General features: G+C 36.7%; 1 protein-coding gene across 1 annotated transcript in view; it reads left to right on the top strand.

The window, feature by feature from the left end:
* Positions 1-14,791, top strand: part of LOC125773305 (uncharacterized) — a 130,410-nt gene that overhangs the window by 67,894 nt on the left and 47,725 nt on the right. The window lies entirely within an intron of this gene.

Here is a 14,791-nt window from a genome sequence, read left to right as displayed (position 1 = left end):
TTCCAATGGATCTTCAATTGTAGCACATATTTGGATAGATCTGGTCATTAGCTACCAAAAGTTATTCTACGCCGATGTGCTAAGTTGTCTGTGGAAAAAGTTATTCGAGGTACAAAGACTTAACATTTTCTCAACTTTTCCAAAAAAAAATTCCTCATTTTGCCACTTTGGATGCGTATAACTCGGTCAGTTTCCAATGGATCTTCAATTGTAGCACATATTTGGATAGATCTGGTCATTAGCTACCAAAAGTTATTCTACGCCGATGTGCTAAGTTGTCTGTGGAAAAAGTTATTCGAGGTACAAAGACTTAACATTTTCTCAACTTTTCCAAAAAAATTCCTCATTTTGCCACTTTGGATGCTTATAACTCGGTCAGTTTCCAATGGATCTTCAATTGTAGCACATATTTGGATAGATCTGATCATTAGCTACCAAAAGTTATTCTACGCCGATGTGCTAAGTTGTCTGTGGAAAAAGTTATTCGAGGTACAAAGACTTAACATTTTCTCAACTTTTCCAAAAAATTCCTCATTTTGCCACTTTGGATGCTTATAACTCGGTCAGTTTCCAATGGATCTTCAATTGTAGCACATATTTGGATAGATCTGGTCATTAGCTACCAAAAGTTATTCTACGCCGATGTGCTAAGTTGTCTGTGGAAAAAGTTATTTGAGGTACAAAGACTTAACATTTTCTCAATTTTTCTAAAAAAATTCCTCATTTTGCCACTTTGGATGCTTATAACTCGGTCAGTTTCCAATGGATCTTCAATTGTAGCACATATTTGGATAGATCTGATCATTAGCTACCAAAAGTTATTCTACGCCGATGTGCTAAGTTGTCTGTGGAAAAAGTTATTCGAGGTACAAAGACTTAACATTTTCTCAACTTTTACAAAAAAATTCCTCATTTTGCCACTTTGGATGCTTATAACTCGGTCAGTTTCCAATGGATCTTCAATTGTAGCACATATTTGGATAGATCTGGTCATTAGCTACCAAAAGTTATTCTACGCCGATGTGCTAAAATGTCCGTGGAAAAAGTTATTCGAGGTACAAAGACTTAACATTTTCTCAACTTTTCCAAAAAAATTCCTCATTTTGCCACTTTGGATGCTTATAACTCGGTCAGTTTCCAATGGATCTTCAATTGTAGCACATATTTGGATAGATCTGGTCATTAGCTACCAAAAGTTATTCTACGCCGATGTGCTAAGTTGTCTGTGGAAAAAGTTATTCGAGGTACAAAGACTTAACATTTTCTCAACTTTTCCAAAAAATTCCTCATTTTGCCACTTTGGATGCTTATAACTCGGTCAGTTTCCAATGGATCTTCAATTGTAGCACATATTTGGATAGATCTGGTCATTAGCTACCAAAAGTTATTCTACGCCGATGTGCTAAGTTGTCTGTGGAAAAAGTTATTCGAGGTACAAAGACTTAACATTTTCTCAACTTTTCCAAAAAAAATTCCTCATTTTGCCACTTTGGATGCTTATAACTCGGTCAGTTTCCAATGGATCTTCAATTGTAGCACATATTTGGATAGATCTGGTCATTAGCTACCAAAAGTTATTCTACGCCGAAGTGCTAAGTTGTCTGTGGAAAAAGTTATTCGAGGTACAAAGACTTAACATTTTCTCAACTTTTCCAAAAAAATTCCTCATTTTGCCACTTTGGATGCTTATAACTCGGTCAGTTTCCAATGGATCTTCAATTGTAGCACATATTTGGATAGATCTGGTCATTAGCTACCAAAAGTTATTCTACGCCGATGTGCTAAGTTGTCTGTGGAAAAAGTTATTTGAGGTACAAAGACTTAACATTTTCTCAACTTTTCCAAAAAATTCCTCATTTTGCCACTTTGGATGCTTATAACTCGGTCAGTTTCCAATGGATCTTCAATTGTAGCACATATTTGGATAGATCTGGTCATTAGCTACCAAAAGTTGTTCTACGCCGATGTGCTAAGTTGTCTGTGGAAAAAGTTATTCGAGGTACAAAGACTTAACATTTTCTCAACTTTTCCAAAAAAAATTCCTCATTTTGCCACTTTGGATGCTTATAACTCGGTCAGTTTCCAATGGATCTTCAATTGTAGCACATATTTGGATAGATCTGGTCATTAGCTACCAAAAGTTATTCTACGCCGATGTGCTAAGTTGTCTGTGGAAAAAGTTATTCGAGGTACAAAGACTTAACATTTTCTCAACTTTTCCAAAAAAAATTCCTCATTTTGCCACTTTGGATGCTTATAACTCGGTCAGTTTCCAATGGATCTTCAATTGTAGCACATATTTGGATAGATCTGGTCATTAGCTACCAAAAGTTATTCTACGCCGATGTGCTAAGTTGTCTGTGGAAAAAGTTATTCGAGGTACAAAGACTTAACATTTTCTCAACTTTTCCAAAAAAAATCCTCATTTTGCCACTTTGGATGCTTATAACTCGGTCAGTTTCCAATGGATCTTCAATTGTAGCACATATTTGGATAGATCTGGTCATTAGCTACCAAAAGTTATTCTACGCCGATGTGCTAAGTTGTCTGTGGAAAAAGTTATTTGAGGTACAAAGACTTAACATTTTCTCAATTTTTCTAAAAAAATTCCTCATTTTGCCACTTTGGATGCTTATAACTCGGTCAGTTTCCAATGGATCTTCAATTGTAGCACATATTTGGATAGATCTGGTCATTAGCTACCAAAAGTTATTCTACGCCGATGTGCTAAGTTGTCTGTGGAAAAAGTTATTCGAGGTACAAAGACTTAACATTTTCTCAACTTTTCCAAAAAAATTCCTCATTTTGCCACTTTGGATGCTTATAACTCGGTCAGTTTCCAATGGATCTTCAATTGTAGCACATATTTGGATAGATCTGGTCATTAGCTACCAAAAGTTATTCTACGCCGATGTGCTAAGTTGTCTGTGGAAAAAGTTATTCGAGGTACAAAGACTTAACATTTTCTCAACTTTTCCAAAAAAATTCCTCATTTTGCCACTTTGGATGCTTATAACTCGGTCAGTTTCCAATGGATCTTCAATTGTAGCACATATTTGGATAGATCTGGTCATTAGCTACCAAAAGTTATTCTACGCCGATGTGCTAAGTTGTCTGTGGAAAAAGTTATTCGAGGTACAAAGACTTAACATTTTCTCAACTTTTCCAAAAAAATTCCTCATTTTGCCACTTTGGATGCTTATAACTCGGTCAGTTTCCAATGGATCTTCAATTGTAGCACATATTTGGATAGATCTGGTCATTAGCTACCAAAAGTTATTCTACGCCGATGTGCTAAGTTGTCTGTGGAAAAAGTTATTCGAGGTACAAAGACTTAACATTTTCTCAACTTTTCCAAAAAAATTCCTCATTTTGCCACTTTGGATGCTTATAACTCGGTCAGTTTCCAATGGATCTTCAATTGTAGCACATATTTGGATAGATCTGGTCATTAGCTACCAAAAGTTATTCTACGCCGATGTGCTAAGTTGTCTGTGGAAAAAGTTATTCGAGGTACAAAGACTTAACATTTTCTCAACTTTTCCAAAAAAATTCCTCATTTTGCCATTTTGGATGCCTATAACTCGGTCAGTTTCCAATGGATCTTCAATTGTAGCACATATTTGGATAGATCTGGTCATTAGCTACCAAAAGTTATTCTACGCCGATGTGCTAAGTTGTCTGTGGAAAAGTTATTTGAGGTACAAAGACTTAACATTTTCTCAACTTTTCCAAAAAAATTCCTCATTTTGCCACTTTGGATGCTTATAACTCGGTCAGTTTCCAATGGATCTTCAATTGTAGCACATATTTGGATAGATCTGGTCATTAGCTACCAAAAGTTATTCTACGCCGATGTGCTAAGTTGTCTGTGGAAAAAGTTATTCGAGGTACAAAGACTTAACATTTTCTCAACTTTTCCAAAAAAAATCCTCATTTTGCCACTTTGGATGCTTATAACTCGGTCAGTTTCCAATGGATCTTCAATTGTAGCACATATTTGGATAGATCTGGTCATTAGCTACCAAAAGTTATTCTACGCCGATGTGCTAAGTTGTCTGTGGAAAAAGTTATTCGAGGTACAAAGACTTAACATTTTCTCAACTTTTCTAAAAAAATTCCTCATTTTGCCAATTTGGATGCTTATAACTCGGTCAGTTTCCAATGGATCTTCAATTGTAGCACATATTTGGATAGATCTGGTCATTAGCTACCAAAAGTTATTCCACGCCGATGTGCTAAGTTGTCTGTGGAAAAAGTTATTCGAGGTACAAAGACTTAACATTTTCTCAACTTTTCCAAAAAAATTCCTCATTTTGCCACTTTGGATGCTTATAACTCGGTCAGTTTCCAATGGATCTTCAATTGTAGCACATATTTGGATAGATCTGGTCATTAGCTACCAAAAGTTATTCTACGCCGATGTGCTAAGTTGTCTGTGGAAAAAGTTATTCGAGGTACAAAGACTTAACATTTTCTCAACTTTTCCAAAAAAATTCCTCATTTTGCCACTTTGGATGCTTATAACTCGGTCAGTTTCCAATGGATCTTCAATTGTAGCACATATTTGGATAGATCTGATCATTAGCTACCAAAAGTTATTCTACGCCGATGTGCTAAGTTGTCTGTGGAAAAAGTTATTCGAGGTACAAAGACTTAACATTTTCTCAACTTTTCCAAAAAATTCCTCATTTTGCCACTTTGGATGCTTATAACTCGGTCAGTTTCCAATGGATCTTCAATTGTAGCACATATTTGGATAGATCTGGTCATTAGCTACCAAAAGTTATTCTACGCCGATGTGCTAAGTTGTCTGTGGAAAAAGTTATTCGAGGTACAAAGACTTAACATTTTCTCAACTTTTCCAAAAAAAATTCCTCATTTTGCCACTTTGGATGCGTATAACTCGGTCAGTTTCCAATGGATCTTCAATTGTAGCACATATTTGGATAGATCTGGTCATTAGCTACCAAAAGTTATTCTACGCCGATGTGCTAAGTTGTCTGTGGAAAAAGTTATTCGAGGTACAAAGACTTAACATTTTCTCAACTTTTCCAAAAAAATTCCTCATTTTGCCACTTTGGATGCTTATAACTCGGTCAGTTTCCAATGGATCTTCAATTGTAGCACATATTTGGATAGATCTGGTCATTAGCTACCAAAAGTTATTCTACGCCGATGTGCTAAGTTGTCTGTGGAAAAAGTTATTCGAGGTACAAAGACTTAACATTTTCTCAACTTTTCCAAAAAAATTCCTCATTTTGCCACTTTGGATGCTTATAACTCGGTCAGTTTCCAATGGATCTTCAATTGTAGCACATATTTGGATAGATCTGGTCATTAGCTACCAAAAGTTATTCTACGCCGATGTGCTAAGTTGTCTGTGGAAAAAGTTATTTGAGGTACAAAGACTTAACATTTTCTCAATTTTTCTAAAAAAATTCCTCATTTTGCCACTTTGGATGCTTATAACTCGGTCAGTTTCCAATGGATCTTCAATTGTAGCACATATTTGGAAAGATCTGCTCATCAGCTACCAAAAGTTATTCTACGCCGATGTGCTAAGTTGTCTGTGGAAAAAGTTATTCGAAAAAGTAGCTTCTAATACTTTGAATGGCTTATACGAATTGCCTACCTTCAGGCTGATTTCTCGCGATTCGCATTTCAATTTCTATTTTTGACTATATCTCAGTCATTTACCGACCGATTTTGGATTTTCTTTGTGATTTGGATAGATCTCGATAAATGCAAGCTAAAAGTCTTCCACGACCATGTGCTCCGATGTCGGGCAAAAAAGTTATTCGCGACCTAAACTTTTTCTTTCACCTGCCATAACTCGGTCAATTTTCAACATTTTCTCGATCTTTCTTCAGAATTAGATGCGTCTCGTGACGCGCTACAAAAAGTTATTCCACGACCATGCGCTCCGATGCCGGGCAAAAAAGTTATTCGCGGTACAAAGTTTGGTGCACCAAGTGTTGTCTTCCATACAAAATGTTCAATGTACGGGTACCCGACTCTAGTAAAAAAGTGAAATTTTTTACTAGTTACCAACTTTTGCAAATTATCATCGGATATCACTTTTCATGGTCTATAGTAAGTTCTTATCACGTTTTAGTAGTTTTTGAAAAAAAAATTTTTTTGAACTTTTCAAAATTTTGCAAAACCAAAACTTTTTAGGCGGTTTTTTGTATGGAGCGTTACTAGTCTCGGGGTCACTTTTTGACCAAAAAACCACTATATATCATTCGAAAGGTAATTTCAAGGGCTACAAAAAATTGTTCTACGGCACCCCCCTCCGACGTCTAGTATTCGAGTTATTGGCCAAAAACCATCACTTGAGCGATTTTTCGTTCAGGGTACCCGACTCTAGTAAAAAAGTGAAATTTTTCTCGATTGACCAAGTGTTGCAAATGACCATCGGATTTCACTTTTTATGGTCTATAGTGAGTTCTGATCACGATTTGGTACTTTTTGAAAAAAAATTTTTGACGCACTTTTCAAAATTTTGCAAAACCAAAACTTTTTAGGCGGTTTTGTGTATGGAGGGTTACTAGTCTCGGGGTCACTTTTTGACCAAAAAACCACTATATATCATTCGAAAGGTAATTTCAAGGGCTACAAAAAATTGTTCTACGGCACCCCCCTCCGACGTCTAGTATTCGAGTTATTGAGGAAAAACAGTTTATAGTTAATTTTTCACTCGATTTTTCACCATGTATCGCACATTACTCCGGTTCTATACATTGGATCGTCTATCTTTAAGATTTTATGGGTAGTTCCAACTGTTTGCTACATTTCATCCGTACATCACAAAGCGATTCAATGTCTGTGCTAGAAGTTATTAGAGGGATAAAAAAAATTACCCTTGGCTTTGCCCCGTAAAATTTTACCCATTTTGCCACTTTGGATCCTTATAACTCGGTCAGTTTCCAATGGATCTTCAATTGTAGCACATATTTGGATAGATCTGGTCATTAGCTACCAAAAGTTATTCTACGCCGATGTGCTAAGTTGTCTGTGGAAAAAGTTATTCGAGGTACAAAGACTTAACATTTTCTCAACTTTTCCAAAAAAATTCCTCATTTTGCCACTTTGGATGCTTATAACTCGGTCAGTTTCCAATGGATCTTCAATTGTAGCACATATTTGGATAGATCTGGTCATTAGCTACCAAAAGTTATTCTACGCCGATGTGCTAAGTTGTCTGTGGAAAAAGTTATTCGAGGTACAAAGACTTAACATTTTCTCAACTTTTCCAAAAAATTCCTCATTTTGCCACTTTGGATGCTTATAACTCGGTCAGTTTCCAATGGATCTTCAATTGTAGCACATATTTGGATAGATCTGGTCATTAGCTACCAAAAGTTATTCTACGCCGATGTGCTAAGTTGTCTGTGGAAAAAGTTATTCGAGGTACAAAGACTTAACATTTTCTCAACTTTTCCAAAAAAATTCCTCATTTTGCCACTTTGGATGCTTATAACTCGGTCAGTTTCCAATGGCTCTTCAATTGTAGCACATATTTGGATAGATCTGGTCATTAGCTACCAAAAATTATTCTACGCCGATGTGCTAAGTTGTCTGTGGAAAAAGTTATTCGAGGTACAAAGACTTAACATTTTCTCAACTTTTCCAAAAAAATTCCTCATTTTGCCACTTTGGATGCTTATAACTCGGACAGTTTCCAATGGATCTTCAATTGTAGCACATATTTGGATAGATCTGGTCATTAGCTACCAAAAGTTATTCTACGCCGATGTGCTAAGTTGTCTGTGGAAAAAGTTATTTGAGGTACAAAGACTTAACATTTTCTCAATTTTTCTAAAAAAATTCCTCATTTTGCCACTTTGGATGCTTATAACTCGGTCAGTTTCCAATGGATCTTCAATTGTAGCACATATTTGGATAGATCTGGTCATTAGCTACCAAAAGTTATTCTACGCCGATGTGCTAAGTTGTCTGTGGAAAAAGTTATTCGAGGTACAAAGACTTAACATTTTCTCAATTTTTCCTAAAAAATTCCTCATTTTGCCACTTTGGATGCTTATAACTCGGTCAGTTTCCAATGGATCTTCAATTGTAACACAGATTTGGAAAGATCTGCTCATCAGCTACCAAAAGTTATTCTACGCCGATGTGCTAAGTTGTCTGTGGAAAAAGTTATTAGAGGTACAAAGACTTAAAATTTTCTCAATTTTTCCTAAAAAATTCCTCATTTTTCCACTTTGGATGCTTATAACTCGGTCAGTTTCCAATGGATCTTCAATTGTAACACAGATTTGGAAAGATCTGCTCATCAGCTACCAAAAGTTATTCTACGCCGATGTGCTAAGTTGTCTGTGGAAAAAGTTATTCGAGGTACAAAGACTTAACATTTTCTCAATTTTTCCTAAAAAATTCCTCATTTTGCCACTTTGGATGCTTATAACTCGGTCAGTTTCCAATGGATCTTCAATTGTAACACAGATTTGGAAAGATCTGCTCATCAGCTACCAAAAGTTATTCTACGCCGATGTGCTAAGTTGTCTGTGGAAAAAGTTATTCGAGGTACAAAGACTTAACATTTTCTCAACTTTTCCAAAAAAATTCCTCATTTTGCCACTTTGGATGCTTATAACTCGGTCAGTTTCCAATGGATCTTCAATTGTAGCACATATTTGGATAGATCTGGTCATTAGCTACCAAAAGTTATTCTACGCCGATGTGCTAAGTTGTCTGTGGAAAAAGTTATTTGAGGTACAAAGACTTAACATTTTCTCAACTTTTCCAAAAAAATTCCTCATTTTGCCACTTTGGATGCTTATAACTCGGTCAGTTTCCAATGGATCTTCAATTGTAACACATATTTGGATAGATCTGGTCATTAGCTACCAAAAGTTATTCTACGCCGATGTGCTAAGTTGTCTGTGGAAAAAGTTATTCGAGGTACAAAGACTTAACATTTTCTCAACTTTTCCAAAAAAATTCCTCATTTTGCCACTTTGGGTGCTTATAACTCGGTCAGTTTCCAATGGATCTTCAATTGTAATACAGATTTGGATAGATCTGGTCATTAGCTACCAAAAGTTATTCTACGCCGATGTGCTAAGTTGTCTGTGGAAAAAGTTATTCGAGGTACAAAGACTTAACATTTTCTCAATTTTTCCAAAAAAATTCCTCATTTTGCCACTTTGGATGCTTATAACTCGGTCAGTTTCCAATGGATCTTCAATTGTAGCACATATTTGGATAGATCTGGTCATTAGCTACCAAAAGTTATTCTACGCCGATGTGCTAAGTTGTCTGTGGAAAAAGTTATTCGAGGTACAAAGACTTAACATTTTCTCAACTTTTCCAAAAAAATTCCTCATTTTGCCACTTTGGATGCTTATAACTCGGTCAGTTTCCAATGGATCTTCAATTGTAACACAGATTTGGATAGATCTGCTCATCAGCTACCAAAAGTTATTCTACGCCGATGTGCTAAGTTGTCTGTGGAAAAAGTTATTCGAGGTACAAAGACTTAAAATTTTCTCAATTTTTCCTAAAAAATTCCTCATTTTGCCACTTTGGATGCTTATAACTCGGTCAGTTTCCAATGGATCTTCAATTGTAGCACATATTTGGATAGATTTGGTCATTAGCTACCAAAAGTTATTCTACGCCGATGTGCTAAGTTGTCTGTGGAAAAAGTTATTCGAGGTACAAAGACTTAACATTTTCTCAACTTTTCCAAAAAAATTCCTCATTTTGCCACTTTGGATGCTTATAACTCGGTCAGTTTCCAATGGATCTTCAATTGTAGCACATATTTGGATAGATCTGGTCATTAGCTACCAAAAGTTATTCTACGCCGATGTGCTAAGTTGTCTGTGGAAAAAGTTATTCGAGGTACAAAGACTTAACATTTTCTCAACTTTTCCAAAAAAATTCCTCATTTTGCCACTTTGGATGCTTATAACTCGGTCAGTTTCCAATGGATCTTCAATTGTAGCACATATTTGGATAGATCTGGTCATTAGCTACCAAAAGTTATTCTACGCCGATGTGCTAAGTTGTCTGTCGAAAAAGTTATTCGAGGTACAAAGACTTAACATTTTCTCAACTTTTCCAAAAAAATTCCTCATTTTGCCACTTTGGATGCTTATAACTCGGTCAGTTTCCAATGGATCTTCAATTGTAGCACATATTTGGATAGATCTGATCATTAGCTACCAAAAGTTATTCTACGCCGATGTGCTAAGTTGTCTGTGGAAAAAGTTATTCGAGGTACAAAGACTTAACATTTTCTCAACTTTTCCAAAAAATTCCTCATTTTGCCACTTTGGATGCTTATAACTCGGTCAGTTTCCAATGGATCTTCAATTGTAGCACATATTTGGATAGATCTGGTCATTAGCTACCAAAAGTTATTCTACGCCGATGTGCTAAGTTGTCTGTGGAAAAAGTTATTCGAGGTACAAAGACTTAACATTTTCTCAACTTTTCCAAAAAAAATTCCTCATTTTGCCACTTTGGATGCGTATAACTCGGTCAGTTTCCAATGGATCTTCAATTGTAGCACATATTTGGATAGATCTGGTCATTAGCTACCAAAAGTTATTCTACGCCGATGTGCTAAGTTGTCTGTGGAAAAAGTTATTCGAGGTACAAAGACTTAACATTTTCTCAACTTTTCCAAAAAAATTCCTCATTTTGCCACTTTGGATGCTTATAACTCGGTCAGTTTCCAATGGATCTTCAATTGTAGCACATATTTGGATAGATCTGGTCATTAGCTACCAAAAGTTATTCTACGCCGATGTGCTAAGTTGTCTGTGGAAAAAGTTATTTGAGGTACAAAGACTTAACATTTTCTCAATTTTTCTAAAAAAATTCCTCATTTTGCCACTTTGGATGCTTATAACTCGGTCAGTTTCCAATGGATCTTCAATTGTAGCACATATTTGGAAAGATCTGCTCATCAGCTACCAAAAGTTATTCTACGCCGATGTGCTAAGTTGTCTGTGGAAAAAGTTATTCGAAAAAGTAGCTTCTAATACTTTGAATGGCTTATACGAATTGCCTACCTTCAGGCTGATTTCTCGCGATTCGCATTTCAATTTCTATTTTTGACTATATCTCAGTCATTTACCGACCGATTTTGGATTTTCTTTGTGATTTGGATAGATCTCGATAAATGCAAGCTAAAAGTCTTCCACGACCATGTGCTCCGATGTCGGGCAAAAAAGTTATTCGCGACCTAAACTTTTTCTTTCACCTGCCATAACTCGGTCAATTTTCAACATTTTCTCGATCTTTCTTCAGAATTAGATGCGTCTCGTGACGCGCTACAAAAAGTTATTCCACGACCATGCGCTCCGATGCCGGGCAAAAAAGTTATTCGCGGTACAAAGTTTGGTGCACCAAGTGTTGTCTTCCATACAAAATGTTCACATTTGCACCTATTCTTCGATGTAACTCGGTGAATTTTCAACATTTTTCCAAAATTTCTTCTGTTTTAGTTACATCTCGTGAAATTCTACCAAAAAGTATTCTACACCCATGTGCTCAGACGTAGGGCACAAAAGTTATTCGCGAAAAACCTCTATTTCAACCTATTTCAACCCCGTTCAACCCCGGTGCCACGTTTCAACCTATTTTTGCCCATATCTCAGTCATTTACCGACCGATTTTGGATTTTCTTTGTGATTTGGATAGATCTCGACAAATGCAAGCTAAAAGTCTTCCACGACCATGTGCTCCGATGTCGGGCAAAAAAGTTATTCGCGACCTAAACTTTTTCTTTCACCTGCCATAACTCGGTCAATTTTCAATATTTTCTCAATCTTTCTTCAGAATTAGATGCGTCTTGTGACGCGCTACAAAAAGTTGTTCCACGACCATGCGCTCCGATGCCGGGCAAAAAAGTTATTCGCGGTACAAAGTTTGGTGCACCAACTGTTGTTTTCCATACAAAATGTTCACATTTGCACCTATTCTTCGATGTAACTCGGTGAATTTTCAACATTTTTCCAAAATTTCTTCTGTTTTAGTTACATCTCGTGAAATTCTACCAAAAAGTATTCTACACCCATGTGCTCAGACGTAGGGCACAAAAGTTATTCGCGAAAAACCTCTATTTCAACCTATTTCAACCCCGTTCAACCCCGGTGCCACGTTTCAACCTATTTTTGCCCATATCTCAGTCATTTACCGACCGATTTTGGATTTTCTTTGTGATTTGGATAGATCTCGACAAATGCAAGCTAAAAGTCTTCCACGACCATGTGCTCCGATGTCGGGCAAAAAAGTTATTCGCGACCTAAGCTTTTTCTTTCACCTGCCATAACTCGGCCAATTTTCAACATTTTCTCGATCTTTCTTCAGAATTAGATGCGTCTCGTGACGCGCTACAAAAAGTTGTTCCACGACCATGCGCTCCGATGCCGGGCAAAAAAGTTATTCGCGGTACAAAGTTTGGTGCACCAACTGTTGTTTTCCATACAAAATGTTCACATTTGCACCTATTCTTCGATGTAACTCGGTGAATTTTCAACATTTTTCCAAAATTTCTTCTGTTTTAGTTACATCTCGTGAAATTCTACCAAAAAGTATTCTACACCCATGTGCTCAGACGTAGGGCACAAAAGTTATTCGCGAAAAACCTGTTTTATGTACCGATTTGTGTCCACCGAGTAAGGTGCCTATTTCAACCCCGTTCAACCCCGGTGCCACGTTTCAACCTATTTTTGCCCATATCTCAGTCATTTACCGACCGATTTTGGATTTTCTTTGTGATTTGGATAGATCTCGACAAATGCAAGCTAAAAGTCTTCCACGACCATGTGCTCCGATGTCGGGCAAAAAAGTTATTCGCGACCTAAACTTTTTCTTTCACCTGCCATAACTCGGTCAATTTTCAACATTTTCTCGATCTTTCTTCAGAATTAGATGCGTCTCGTGACGCGCTACAAAAAGTTGTTCTACGACAATGCGCTCCGATGCCGGGCAAAAAAGTTATTCGCGGTACAAAGTTTGGTGCACCAAGTGTTGTCTTCCATACAAAATGTTCAATGTACGGGTACCCGACTCTAGTAAAAAAGTGAAATTTTTCTCGATTGACCAAGTGTTGCAAATGACCATCGGATTTCACTTTTTATGGTCTATAGTGAGTTCTGATCACGATTTGGTACTTTTTGAAAAAAATTTTTTGACGCACTTTTCAAAATTTTGCAAAACCAAAACTTTTTAGGCGGTTTTGTGTATGGAGGGTTACTAGTCTCGGGGTCACTTTTTGACCAAAAAACCACTATATATCATTCGAAAGGTAATTTCAAGGGCTACAAAAAATTGTTCTACGGCACCCCCCTCCGACGTCTAGTATTCGAGTTATTGGCCAAAAACCATCACTTGAGCGATTTCTCGTTCAGGGTACCCGACTCTAGTAAAAAAGTGAAATTTTTCTCGATTGACCAAGTGTTGCAAATGATCATCGGATTTCACTTTTTATGGTCTATAGTGAGTTCTGATCACGATTTGGTACTTTTTGAAAAAAATTTTTTGACGCACTTTTCAAAATTTTGCAAAACCAAAACTTTTTAGGCGGTTTTGTGTATGGAGGGTTACTAGTCTCGGGGTCACTTTTTGACCAAAAAACCACTATATATCATTCGAAAGGTAATTTCAAGGGCTACAAAAAATTGTTCTACGGCACCCCCCTCCGACGTCTAGTATTCGAGTTATTGGCCAAAAACCATCACTTGAGCGATTTTTCGTTCAGGGTACCCGACTCTAGTAAAAAAGTGAAATTTTTCTCGATTGACCAAGTGTTGCAAATGATCATCGGATTTCACTTTTTATGGTCTATAGTGAGTTCTGATCACGATTTGGTACTTTTTGAAAAAATTTTTTTGACGCACTTTTCAAAATTTTGCAAAACCAAAACTTTTTAGGCGGTTTTGTGTATGGAGGGTTACTAGTCTCGGGGTCACTTTTTGACCAAAAAACCACTATATATCATTCGAAAGGTAATTTCAAGGGCTACAAAAAATTGTTCTACGGCACCCCCCTCCGACGTCTAGTATTCGAGTTATTGGCCAAAAACCATCACTTGAGCGATTTTTCGTTCAGGGTACCCGACTCTAGTAAAAAAGTGAAATTTTTCTCGATTGACCAAGTGTTGCAAATGATCATCGGATTTCACTTTTTATGGTCTATAGTGAGTTCTGATCACGATTTGGTACTTTTTGAAAAAATTTTTTTGACGCACTTTTCAAAATTTTGCAAAACCAAATCTTTTTAGGCGGTTTTGTGTATGGAGGGTTACTAGTCTCGGGGTCACTTTTTGACCAAAAAACCACTATATATCATTCGAAAGGTAATTTCAAGGGCTACAAAAAATTGTTCTACGGCACCCCCCTCCGACGTCTAGTATTCGAGTTATTGGCCAAAAACCATCACTTGAGCGATTTTTCGTTCAGGGTACCCGACTCTAGTAAAAAAGTGAAATTTTTCTCGATTGACCAAGTGTTGCAAATGATCATCGGATTTCACTTTTTATGGTCTATAGTGAGTTCTGATCACGATTTGGTACTTTTTGAAAAAAATTTTTTGACGCACTTTTCAAAATTTTGCAAAACCAAAACTTTTTAGGCGGTTTTGTGTATGGAGGGTTACTAGTCTCGGGGTCACTTTTTGACCAAAAAACCACTATATATCATTCGAAAGGTAATTTCAAGGGCTACAAAAAATTGTTCTACGGCACCCCCCTCCGACGTCTAGTATTCGAGTTATTGAGGAAAAACAGTTTATAGTTAATTTTTCACTC

Source organism: Anopheles funestus (genome assembly GCF_943734845.2).
Source record: "Anopheles funestus chromosome X unlocalized genomic scaffold, idAnoFuneDA-416_04 X_unloc_29, whole genome shotgun sequence".
Taxonomy (NCBI): domain Eukaryota; kingdom Metazoa; phylum Arthropoda; class Insecta; order Diptera; family Culicidae; genus Anopheles; species Anopheles funestus.
This window is presented reverse-complemented; position numbering and strand designations above follow the sequence as displayed.